The sequence below is a fragment of the Rhipicephalus microplus genome, chromosome 5, assembly GCF_043290135.1.
Source record: "Rhipicephalus microplus isolate Deutch F79 chromosome 5, USDA_Rmic, whole genome shotgun sequence".
Classification (NCBI taxonomy): domain Eukaryota; kingdom Metazoa; phylum Arthropoda; class Arachnida; order Ixodida; family Ixodidae; genus Rhipicephalus; species Rhipicephalus microplus.
In genome coordinates, this window is record NC_134704.1 from 58,990,352 (window position 1) to 59,003,619 (window position 13,268).

Here is a 13,268-nt window from a genome sequence, read left to right on the forward strand (position 1 = left end):
AGGAGGAATGTTTACATCAATCAAACAGGCCAATATATATATGAACGGCGCAGGGAACACAAGTTGTTGATTCCTGACAAGGGTCTTATCTGCCTCTGACTTCAGTGAAAGTCCATTGATTACTTGTCAGAAACTATGACAGCCATTACTGGCAAGAATGAAATTCGGAGATGCAGCCTTGACCAATTGGCTCCTAAGCTTGCTGAGGTCTTCTTTTTTTTTTTCAGGAGGAAAATGATTGGGCCAGCGTATTTGGCTCAGATTGTACAAGAATTAATGCAAGTCTATGATGCATAGATGAGGAATTTGCAGACTGTAGCGTGTAACCATACGTGTTCTAAATGAAGCCCATTGACGAGTCTGTACCCATCCTTGTGCTCTTCTCATATGTTTCATTTGAACCACACCTTGATAACCTTAAAGGGCTCCAACACGAAAAAGGGCAGCAGGTGCGAAGGTGGCCAGAAGTCTCGCACAAGTGTGCACACAAAGATAATGAAGTTGGCCCAGAAGCTGCGTTTCAATCAGTGAAAGTGTGAGCATGAATCATACACATTTTCTGATGATATCCGGTTATTAGAGCTGAATATTATCTTGATTGTGGCTTTGCATTTTCAATTTAATTTGTTTGTAAGTATTATGAGCCTGGCGTTTTCTTTTTTTTTGTCCTTCGGAGTGTAGTCAAAATATACTGCTATTATTTCACAAGAGCCAGCACATGAAAATGCACTCTCAATTGAGATTTCTATATACTGTGAATTGTGCCAAGGACATATAGTATGTTGTGAAAAGAGAAAAATGGAAGGTTTGGCCTTAATTTTATCCTAGTTATCAATCTCACTGATGCTTCGTTAAAGAACCCCAGGTGGTCGAAATTTCCGGAGCCCTCCACTACAGCGTTTCTCATAACCATATGTGGTTTTAGGACATTAAACCCCATATATCTATCTAATCTCACTGATGCTTATGTTAAACAGGGTTTGGAAATTCATTCATCTAAACCAAGGGCATACACAGAACTTTTTAGGGGGAGGGGGCCCTTTTTGATCTGAACCAGAGGTCTGGGCAGGCAAATGGTAATTTTGCGCTAAGTATTTCATGGAGAAAAAAGTTTGGGGGGAAGGAGGGGAGAGGCACGGGCCCGGTGTGCCACCGCCTGGCTACGAATAAGTGTAGTGTATATTCACATGATGTTTCTTAGTTCAGGTCAAGCTCTTTCAGTTTTTTTACAGGATCCTCAACCCCCCCCCCCTCCCACCTCAGCATAGTGAAAAAAAACATTCTGTGATCAATAAACAGTGCTTAAAAAATTTCACTAAAGCTGCTGCTTGGGCGAGTTGGTTCATGATTAAAATATGTGCCGTCTTTTTTTGCGCTGGTAAATCTATATTAAGAAAGTTCAGCCATAATTTGTAGCTATATGTGGCACATAGAGCTTAACAGCAGAATGCAAAGTTGAAAATCAGTATAGGTATTCACCCGTGCATTCTGCTATACAATAGCAACAAATATTTCTGAAAATGTAACTGCTCATTCTGAGCATGATCAGAGCCAGTGGGAAACTTCTCAGGAGCGCCGGGCAGGCCCTATACATCCTGTGCATTTTTGCTGATTTTAGGTAGTTTTCTCAGTGACTAAAAGGGATATTCATATAATCCATACATCATTTTCTTCCAAACTTTTTGCTCTTTTAACTTCATAATATAGAATTTTTGTGAATTTTTTACCACTAGAGCTTGACTTTTGAGTTAATTGGCATCTATGAAAATTTGTAACACAATAACGGTAAAGTGCATAGCTTCTATTTTGCTTCAGTAGCTGTATACAAAAAAAATAATCAACTGGTTATCTTAAAATACATGGGAAATAATGGTAGCTAAGTAATAAAAAACTGTTTTGAGATATGGAATAAAGTTCAAAAACAGGTGAAAAGTGATCGCACTGTCAGAAACACTGTTCAATTATTTTGTTTAGTAGTTACAAGCTTGGTAATCACTGCCAAAGTCAATTTTTCGCCGTGGAGCCTCTCGCAATGCTTGTCTTGTTTTTTTTTTTTTGTGAGATGTCATTCAGCTCTATCTGCAACGTATCGTCAAGTGTGGTCAACGATTTCCAGCAAATTCATTGTAGTTTGGCCAAGCTTCAATCCTATCTCAGAATAGAGGCTCGTGTGATACTACCATTATTAAATGCAAAAAAAATATTCAATGTCGCCATTTCTAGGACTCTCACCCTAAACAAAGAAAGGAAAGATTCTGTGACTCAATTCCCATTAACTCAACACTTACACTGAGTCGTTCTCACACATTGTTATTCAGTTGCATCAGAAATATTAGTCCATGTCCATTAGAGCATACCCGTTGTCCCCATGTATATACGTGATTCACCTCGAAAGATGCTGAAAAGGCTGGGAGGTTTAACAATAAAGAGCTTGCTGGTTCAGCACCTCAGTACGTCACAGGGATTTATTCACATTAACAAGAAAACTGTACGGGCTTCAACGAAATTTACACTTCCTCAGAACCTTCTTTACCCCCAGCATCTAAGGTTATCGACAAGCACGGCAAATGCAAGGTGTAATGATGCTAGGAGCTGAAAGTGTTCCAACCTATGTATTCTGAAGGCGGATTGTGAATACAAAGGTGCACAGTGTCTTCGGACTGCTTTAGAAGTTACCCGACAATCTTCTATACACAGCTGACTCTAGACAAGCATTTTGACTTTTGTACGTCAGAAAATTAGGCCGTAAGCATAGAGCGAATGCAAGGGGCTTGCACTAGAGTGTGTTTTCACTGGCTACTTCCTTTTGGAAAAACTGGTTTTGAGCCACCAAAAATGCTGTTTATGAAAAGCACGAATGTGGATGCACAAAGGGACACCCCTCCCCAAATTGCAAAGAAAACAAAGCGATTTTTTTTTTCACATTTTGCTCTACCACGTGCCCCTACTTTTTGTATCAAGGGCCATATACATACACAGAGAAGGCATTATAAAGTGTGTGTAAGTTGCTTCTTGCATTCATTTGATCACTTGTTTTTCACATTCTTTTCAGGCATAAACATGCTGAAGTGATGAAGAATGGTGATGTAGCAAGCTACAGCACATGTATTATATGTAAATAAATTCATCTGTGTTTTGTTAATGTTGCATTATTATTTATATGGTATGCAGCAGCAGGGGTGGTTTACACACACACAGTACATAAAGACTGCATTAGTGTAGGTTGAAACAGTACATAAAATTGGACATAAAACTCAATCATGAGAATCTACAGGCAGCCACATAAACATTCCATTCCATCCCGTAAAACATCGGCTTTTCGACAGTACTGGTCAACAAAAGCTTGTGTTAGTTTTTCACAAATTAAGTTACTACCAAAACTAAGTTTATTTTATGCTCAGTGAAACAACTCTTTCCTTCAAGGCAAAGAAACTACACAAAACCTTAGTCAAGCACAGAAAAGCCATTAAACGAAACCAGGTGTTTTACTGAAGCTTCTGTTTTCATTAATAATAACGGAATAATTTACAGCCAGACTGCTCTACAGCGATCTCCGTTTATTCCTCCTCTAAATACAGCAAATTCTGTATTCCTACAAACAGAGTCATGATGTGTTTGAGATAACAGATTTGCTGTGTTTGGGATAACAGATTTGCTGTGTTTGGAATAACAGATCTGCTGTGTTTGGAATAACAGATTTGCTGTGTTTGGGTTAACAGATTTGCTGTGTTTGGGTTGACAGATTTGCTGTGTTTGGGTTGACAGATTTGCTGTGTTTGGGTTAACAGATTTGCTGTGTTTGAAATAACAGATCTGCTGTGTTCAGGAATACAGATATGATGTGAAAGAGAATACGGAAAAATGTATAACAGAGACTTCGTGATACGGAGCCTGCTGTTACTCATTTACAGAATGCCTCCGGCAACGATTTACCAGCAGCTTTTGCTGTGTACCGAGACATTTTTTTTTACAGTGTACCTAATACTTCCGTATTCATGTAGCGCCTCAAATACGCGTCATATTTGCTTTTTGATTGACAACGTTCCCAAATACGAACGCAACTACCAGGTCAAGATGGGTGGGCTTTGAGCACAGGCTTAAATTTTTGCCAGCTGGCTGAATCGTTGAACACACAGACCAACAGACAGACCAAAATTTCTGCTTTGAGGCATCCCAAGAAAGGCTGCCGTCTTTATAAAGCATTATGGCAGCTTCGCCCTCATGGTGCCAGGCCTGAAGGAACTGTGGGGCTAAGCAGCCTTTTCTGTTTGTCTTCGGTCCTTTTTCTCTCTTTCCTGTTCTTTTTCTGTTTTTTGCATTTTGTAGTTTTTCTGCCTCTTTTCTTTCTGTATTTCTATTTCTTGCTACTTTTATGCTATTTTTTGTTTCTTTCCTTCTATCATTTTATGTTTTGCTTGCTTCCTCTCTTTTTTCAATGTTTATACGTTTCGTTATTTAAAGCGCTCCGCATTTAGTACCATTATAAAGGAGATCGAGGAAGAAGAGGAATGAAACTTCTCTTTGGTGTGAGCGCGCGCTGAATGTGCTGCGGTAAGCTATGTGGTTTCGACTGCGTTAATATCATCATCGAGGCAGCAGAAGGACAAGAGAAAGAATAATTGTATTTGGCACGAGCGTATGCTCGGATGGCTGTGCTATACGCGTATGTGGTTTTGTCTGAATTACGACAATCGACTGCGACATCATGGCCCCCTTAAAAAGCTCGGCAGTTCACTGACTCACTCACTCACTCTCTCACTCACTCACTCACTCACTCACTCACTTAAGAACAATTAACGTTTACGCGTGCGAACTGCGGTATGAGTAGGTGCTGGTGATGGTGAAAAACATTTACTTACAAGTAAGAGAGATAGGGGCGGCCTTGAGGCCCGACCCTGTATGAACTCTAGTAGGAGTCCCTAGTCCGGGACCCACGTGTCTTCCGCGGTGGCACGCGCCCTGGCCACGAGGGCTCTTTAACCCTCCAAGGTCGAGCAGCCGATCAGGGTAGCCTCCGGGCACGCTGTTGTGATGGCACGCTGTTGTGATGGACTCCATGTCAATCGTTATTACCCCGTGGGGCTTTGACATGTACGTAAGAATAAGCACGGGTGTTGTATGGCGATTCACCCCTCCTCATTTGCCAAAAGCGGCCACCATGGCCGGAATGCTAACTCGCGTTCTCGGAGGAGGCAGTGCACAACACCTCCTCTAAATTCAAGTATATATGACTGAAAAAAAGTGTGCACGGAAGAGAAGACCACATCATATTAACATGCCCAAAAGCCAGAGAGTCGGCAAGAAAATACGTAGTTGGGAAGCACGGGTAGCACGCCGCCAAATACTTTCAAAGAAGGAGTTCATGGTCGTGCTGAGCGGGATTTACGTTTGTTTGTCCACCTTATTTACGCTTCCTACACACCCTGTTCAGAAAAAGTGGTGAACGATTTATAGTACTTGGTACTCGACCATGAGAGACCATGAAGCCGTCCCGTAGGCCTCACACTAGATGAGGCGTTGGCAAGAATTACTCCTCGCATCGTGAACTGCCAAACCCCTCACGTCTCCAATTATTATTTGCCCTATACTGCTGCTGTGCGACCCTTTCAAGACATGTGGAACTTGTTTTGCTTGCAGAGAGAGCCTTGTTATCGGGCCCCTTTATGTGTCGCTTTTCAAGCAACGAGAGAATATACATAAAAAAGACTTGCCTCCACTTACACGGTACGTGACCACGGCTAGCTACTCCTCACTTATTTCTTTATAGTCGCTCATATTAAGTTGCGCTCTTATCGCTCGCACGTATTAACAATGTTTCTTCTCCGCATGCTTGACGCTGCTGCTGATTTCGGAAGATAGTTGCATGGTCGCCCACTCCCTAGAAGTGGTTCAATATGGAAACCTCTGGGCGGGCGGTGGCATCTGTGCCGCGTGCCTATCTTCAAATTGCGCTCGTTGACGCCCGTGTAATGTACCTGTGTATTTTTTTTCTTTTCATTCCTCGGCTGTGTACCAGCCGAGCCGTGCGAGAATTAATAGCCAGATAGAAAGTTGTGTCTCATGCACCGCTTCATCCACCGCCCTGCGCTGCCATAAATTTTAACAACCAAATTCGCAAGCTCTTTGTTCTAATATTTCTTTTTTCTCGCTTATCTGTGAGACAGAGAGACAGACGCAACTTTATTCCGCTTATCTATGAGCTAGATTTTTTTCTTGACCGAATAAAACATTTGGTTCTTGACGCGCGCGCCGCCTAATAGCACCTATTTTGAACTGCAGCTACTTCGTTAGTTTTTTGTTTGTTTGTTTGTCTGTTTGAAGCTACCTACTGTCCTGTTTTCTTTATTTCATTCTTTACAGGCACACCAAAACATCTAGTCCACACGTATGCCTCCTATTATTGAATTGAACACTGCAGCTCTGATGTTAATAAATGTTACTGTACAATATTACAACTCGGTATTGCACTCCATACTCCATACACTCGCCAAATATCGAAGCAACTTGAAATAGAGTTTTGAGCACATACAAAGATAGTGAAACTCTGCTCGATGCCTCTCGGCATATAACACTGCTTGAAAGCTTAAATAGGGGCTCTGCTTTAGTTGCTCCTCACCTGTTTTTGTTTGTTTGGTTGATTGTTTTTTTGTATTGAGTACCTGCACTTCTCTCCCATCATTTGTACATCTTTCGCCGTCGCCATCTCTCTAGTGCAGGGTAGCGAACCGGATGTTTCAGTTTCAGTTGAACTCACAACCTCTCCCCCATTTTTATCCCTTTCCACACTTTGAGACAAGCTTCAAAAGGAGAGGGTAGCGGATAACACACATAAATTACGTGAGGTATACACAAAGACGCCCAAAGTATGTTTATTGCACGCGACGCCATATTTTGTATCTTCCCCGGTCGTTTCTCTTGATTTCATAAGTAAAATCGCAAGAAAATTCAGCATCTCCGATATGTTAATTCAAAGAGTTACAGAACTGATTCACCTACCGAAGAGCGAAGTGAACAAAGATGAAATGAAATCGAGCGAAGCTATGTGAGGCTATAGTTAATAATTGAAAATGCATGGCCATCATGCATAATGCTGTCAGGATATGTCGGCATATGTACGCGGCAGCGTATACGCATGCATGTATAGACAGTGCTGCAGACGCTCCTTTTTTCTCTGAAAAGTTGAATCGTGTATATAGTTTAGCACGTTTATTATGGACACAGCGCTTGAGTTATTGTACACCGCAGCAAAGCTCTTCCCACTAAGCTACCGGGTGTTCTGTATTGCGCGCATGAAAACTGCACCCGAACTGTAAGCGATGTGCGACAGTCTTCGGTATATACTTTGAAACTAAGAATTCATTCAGTGCCACAGAACTCCGTAATCAGTGGGCACCGCGGTATTTTAAATGGGAATGCATTTCTTAGCCGAGCTATGTCAGGCGTCCGTCGGTATCCGACCACCGCTCTCTTCCATAACAACAGCAGCGGGCGGGCGCGTCCCAATCGCAACCGCAGTCCCCACCATGTCACGCTTCGGCGTCGGCAGCTGTCAGCAACAGCTGCGGACACGCGCGCTTATTAAATGTGAAGCATTTCTTAGCCAACTTGGGTGACTTAGAGCGTATCTATTTATCTATCTAATCTAGCCGCTTACGTTTGGGTGCTCTTCTGGTCACCCCTTTAATTTGGCGGGAACCAAAATTTGCATGGAAGAGTAAGATGATTCAACGAATATGATGCGCTTGTATAGACACATGAATAATGTCACAATCCCGTCGCGACGTCGTCAAACACTTCCCACCAGACAGCGGCACATAACCACGGGCGGTCATGTGCCGCTGGTATGCGCGTATGTGCCACAGGTGATCACACTTAGTATCTACCCAGGAACAACGAGAACACAAAGGGGTAATTTTAACTCACGAGCGTTAAGAAATACCCGACATCGAGAGCGCCGACCCCACGAATGCAAAGAATAAATGTCAGGGTCCAGCTGGAATCGAACTCAAGCACCCTGCGTGGCAATCAAGCATTTTACCGCGCAGCTAAGCCATGTCTCGGAACTATACATTTCAAATAGACGCTATCTTCATGAAATGTCAATAGTGGTTGCAGTGCTGCCTACCCAATGTTATAAACGTTATATATGTACTCCTTTGATACAGTCATCACGTCGGCTTAATGTCGATTCTAGTTAGTTGCCGTACGTTGAAGTTTTTCGTGCAGCAGTGTCCAGGATCAGCATGGTGGCGAGCATCAGCGCTTCAAATCAGCTTCTGGTGTTGGTAATACGCATGTTCCAGTTAGCATCGCTGCGCAAGTGCAAACAACTGGATATGTAAACGTCTGCAACTCTTCAACATATGTCTGTATGAACAACACTTACACATATATTTAGCGTCATTTCATGACATGTCACTATAGAACAAAATTGAAACACGGTCATCTTCCCTCCTCATGTTTCGCATAACGTCCATTCCCAGGTACGTCGGATCTGCCGAATTTTGTTATTAAATGCGAAGCATTTCTCAGCGAACTTCGGCGATTTTGAGCGTATCCATCTATATCTATCTATAGCCACCTATGCGACTTCTAGCTCTCCTGGCCGTTGCGTTAATGGTATCGATACCAAACTTGGTATGACATAACATGACTGTATTAACAACATATTTGACTAATCATAACATGAAAATATGAATGTCATGAATGTCATGCTTTACATTTCATGGTCCTGCAGCTCTTGCGGTGGTTTCGTTCGCATGGCATGTTGCAAAACTGGTACGGTATGACATGATTGCATGGTAAACAAAAGCGACAGACCCTAACTAGAAAATTGTACATGCGCGTCATGTAACAACATGACTACATGCCACACTTATGATGAACTCACGGCCGTTTCACTAGCTTCACATATGGCAAATTTGGTATTACGTGTTGCTAATGGATGACGAAGGTATGTGACTGGCGCAAACATGATAATCGTGAGATGCGTGTCATGCGATAACATCACCACATGCCACAGTCAAGGCACCAATACATTTCGACGTCACGCGGTCTTTGTGCTCACACCGGCATTCATTTCGTCGCGTCACGCCGGCGTTGCCACGCCAGGCGCCTGTACTGCCATATACCGTCACCCCCGGAAAATCTTTTCAGGCCTGCGCCCAGCAATCTGACGTCATTTCCGGCCGGCCGACTCTCGGGGAAGCCGCAGCGGCAGCGAGCGCAGCGCGAGCAGCGGTGGTGACGGTTCGGCGGCGTGGTGTTGACGGTGTTTCGCGTTTGTTGCTTTCCGTTGTTGTTTTGCGGCAATTTCGTTTCCGTGCGTGATGCTGGAGTGATGCGACAATGCCGAATAAGTGTTGTGTACCCGGATGCACCGGCAACTACAAAACAGGAAAGAAGATACAAGTGTTTTCCTTCCCTAAAGACGCCGACGCTCTCAAACAATGGCTACGTGCCATTCCTAGGAAGGACTTCGTGCCGACTTCGTGCACTAAGGTAAGAATTTGAGATGCTCCTGTTCTTAGCATGTCGTTGCTTGTTCGGGTAGAAATCACCTATGATGGGAAATACTTGAGCGTGTGGCCGCCGGGCCTCGCGAAGCGCTGACGCCAGCAGTTGATGAGAATCGCCCAGAAAGGCACGTTCGCAGCAAGGATGGTCAGCTGCGCTTTGTTCACTAACAGTGCCGTGGTGCCGTCCATTCTTGCAAGCTCTCGGTGGAAGCGCTTCGTGGAGTGCGGTGACATCACGCTCCCGTGTTTCCTTTCATGTTGCTTGTACCGCTTAGCGCAGCGCTTTTATTTAGATGCTTGCGAAACGTAGGTAGACTTTGTTTTAGCTACACGGACTGTAAACACGGTCATGCAAACGGGAGCGCATTTTTTTCTTTTGAGAAGTGCGTCTCAGACGTTCTTGAAACGTTTGTGCAGGTGTGCGCGGATCATTTCGACGCTTCATGCATTGAGAAGACGACATCGTAGACGGATCCAAGGACAGGGAGAGTTATTGAAGTTGCACTCCCAGTACCACGGTTGCGTCCTGGATCTGTCCCAACGGTATTTCCCGGCTGTCCGTCCTACCTATCAGTACGAGACCAGAGCACGAGAGAAACCCTTGACGCCAAGAGGAGCCGACAAGAAGCCTCCCAACTCGCCCGTGCTGTAGAAGAGTCGCTGGCGTCATATGAAGCGGAGCAAGAACGAGACCGGTTTTCGTCCCTCGAAGAACTAAGGGCTCGCCTGCAAGGGGTGTCAGTGTCTCCGAAGTGGACTGTGATTCATAAAGAAGAGTGCTCCATGTTTTTGAACATTATCGACTATCGTGAACCTTGTTTGAATGCGTCATTGACCGTGTTTGCAAACCTTGAAGTCTTTGCCTGCTATCAAGGTTCACCAATCAAGAACCTTGGTAGCGCTGTTGTACCAGACTCAGTTCAAAAAGTAAGTTCCTTGTTGGAAATTTTGAACAACCTGTCGATGCTGTCTGAGGAGCGCTGCACTTATTGCCACCTGGCTCAAGCAATACATTCCCTTGTTTGAGCCTTGTTTCCAGTTTTGTATCTCTTTACAAGTTGTTAGCTTTTAAAGGTGGTGTACTTTTTTCTTTTTTTTTAACTCGAACTGCCTCGGTGCCCACTGTAGCAGTTGTACAGTCCGTTTTGGTACCTAAGCTGTGTACACTTTCCTTGTGCACTCTGTGTACAGACATGTTGTGCACTGTGATTTGTTTTTTCTTAGATTTTTGTTTGATTTTTTTCCCTAGGACATGCACCTACCTGTGGCAATACAATTACTTTTCTTTCTGTCATTTATCATGCTGTGGACCACAATTTAGTCACCAGTGTTCTTATGTATTGTATTTTTTTGGCAAGTGTTTGAACCTGATACCTTGTGTTGCTACTGCTACTATGATAAACGAATGGTATGTTTTCCTCTAACCTACAATTTAAATGAAAGTGTGCTTTTTCTGTTCCAAAGCTCGGGGATGTTTTTGCTGTTACAATCTGTTTTGTTTTCTGAGTTTTATGTGGCAAGATATTGTGTTTTGTACTTTTGGCATATTTTCAGCATTAAGGGCAACATCTTGTGTTGCCTGTCGTCTGCCTGGACCGAGAACAATGTGCACTGTGATATTTGTACAGACGACGTCTGGCTGTGATAAATAAATACGCATTATTCCATTCACGATATTCATTATTTCTTGATACCTTGATAAGTTCCCCCGCAACGGTGGCTCAGTGGCTAAGGCGTAGCGCTGCTGAGCACTAGGGCGCAGTTTCGATACCCGGCTGCGGCGGCCGCATTTCTGATGGAGGCGAAAAGCAAAAACGCCCGTGTGTACGAGATTTCGGCACACAATAAAGATTCCCAGGTAGTAAAACTTGATCCTGAGCCCTCCCCTACGGCGCGCTTCATCGCCTGCGTTGCGTCGGCGCGTTAAACCATACAATCAATGGATACTTTGATAAATCGTGCGGACATGGTGTCAAGGAACCTCGCCCGAGTCGGTAGGCGTGAAGGGCGCTCGCGGCAAGCGCTCGCGGCTGGCGCAGCCACCCAGCGAAGGGCGGCCGGCCGGCCGGCGCGATGTGACGTCGTCGACGTCACGTCACGTGACGCGCAGGCCTGAAAAGCTTCCGGGGGTGACGCATATACTCGCAAGCGCACTGCGTTGCTTGGACTCATGCGCGTTTCAGCGTGTTCAGCATCTCACCTCAAGAAAAGAGGGAGACGCAGTGTTGTCTGGGTAACGTATCGGCGCTAAATGCAGCATGTCCCATTTCACGCCGGTTGCCGTCGGGCCGCGCCGACTGACGCTGGTTGTGCCGGTCGCGCCTGAAGTCAGACTTAGAGTTCTTTTGCTAACGTAGCGTCGCTGTGTAGCCAGTGTGCGCGCGCGTCAGCGCTACATAGGAGTATATTGGGCCCTTCATGATGCACTCGCGGCCATTTTGCTAGCTCCACATGTACCAACTTTGGTCTTACGTGACGTTAATGGATGACGGAAATATATGACTGGCGCAAACATGATAAGCCTGACACGCGTGTCATGTAAGAACATAACAACATACCACGCTCATAGCGTGCCCGCGGCTGCTGCGCTAGCTCCACATATACTAAATTTGGTGTCACGGGACGTGAATAGATTACGAAGGTAAAGGACACATCCAAGCATGATAATCATGACATGGAAGTCATGTACGGCATCATTTACCTTCACCTCTTAACATTCTTACTTTAAAGTGACATATAAACCTGTCCCATTCGTGCTTCGCATATCATCGATTCGTAATGTATGATGGGATCTGGAAATGTTTTTTTTAAATGCGAAGCATTTCTTAGTGAACTTCGGTGACTTTGAGCGTATCTATCTATCTATCTATCTATCTATCTATCTAAACGCCTATGACTTTTAGCTCTCCTGGCCGTTTCGATGATAGTATTGATACAAAAATTGGTACGTCGTAACATGACTGTATGTAGAACATATTTCACTAGTCATAACATGAAAAATATCACATGTATGCCATGAATGTCATGATATACATTTCATTGTCCTGCAGCTCTTGCGGTGGTTTTGTTTACATGGCATGTTGCAAAACTGGTATGGTATGTCATGATTGCATGGCGAACACAAGTGACAGACCCTAACAATAAAATCATGACATGCGTGTCATGTAACAACATGACTACATGCTACGCTCATGATGCGCTCGTGGCCATTTCGCTGGCGTCATATATACCGAATTTGGTATTACGGTACGTGAATGGATGACGAAGAAATGTGGTTGGTGTAAACATGATAATCATGAGATGCGTGTCATGTAACAACATGACTACATGCCATGCTCATGCCCCGCCGCGGTGGTCTAGTGGCTAAGGTACTCGGCTACTGACCCGCAGGTCGCGTGTTCAAATCCCGGCTTCGGCGGCTGCATTTTCGATGGAGGCGGAAATGTTGTAGGCCCGTACGCTCAGATTTGAGTGCACGTTAAAGAACCCCAGGTGGTCGAAATTTCCGGAACCCTCCACTACGGCGTCTCTCATAATCATATGGTGGTTTTGGGACGTTAAACCCAACGAATCCATCCATCCATCTATCCGGAGCCTGCGTGAGCACCAAAAGTGGTCATGTAGGCTCCCTACTAAGGTAATAGTCGCGTTCTACTTTATCGAACGCTCTTGCCTGAGTCAGTAATACGATGTCCCCATTGACTTTCATATCGTTGCGGATTCTTACAAGTTCAGGACCTGCACAGTAAA

The 13,268-nt window shown here is 44.4% G+C and overlaps 1 long non-coding RNA gene across 1 annotated transcript; it reads left to right on the plus strand.

The window, feature by feature from the left end:
• The first annotated feature begins 9,234 nt into the window (after nt 1-9,234).
• LOC142817268 (uncharacterized) lies at nt 9,235-11,192 on the plus strand. The gene is made up of 2 exons (XR_012895141.1): nt 9,235-9,501; nt 9,936-11,192. It is a non-coding gene; the product is annotated as an uncharacterized LOC142817268 (long non-coding RNA).
• The last annotated feature ends 2,076 nt before the right edge of the window (nt 11,193-13,268 follow it).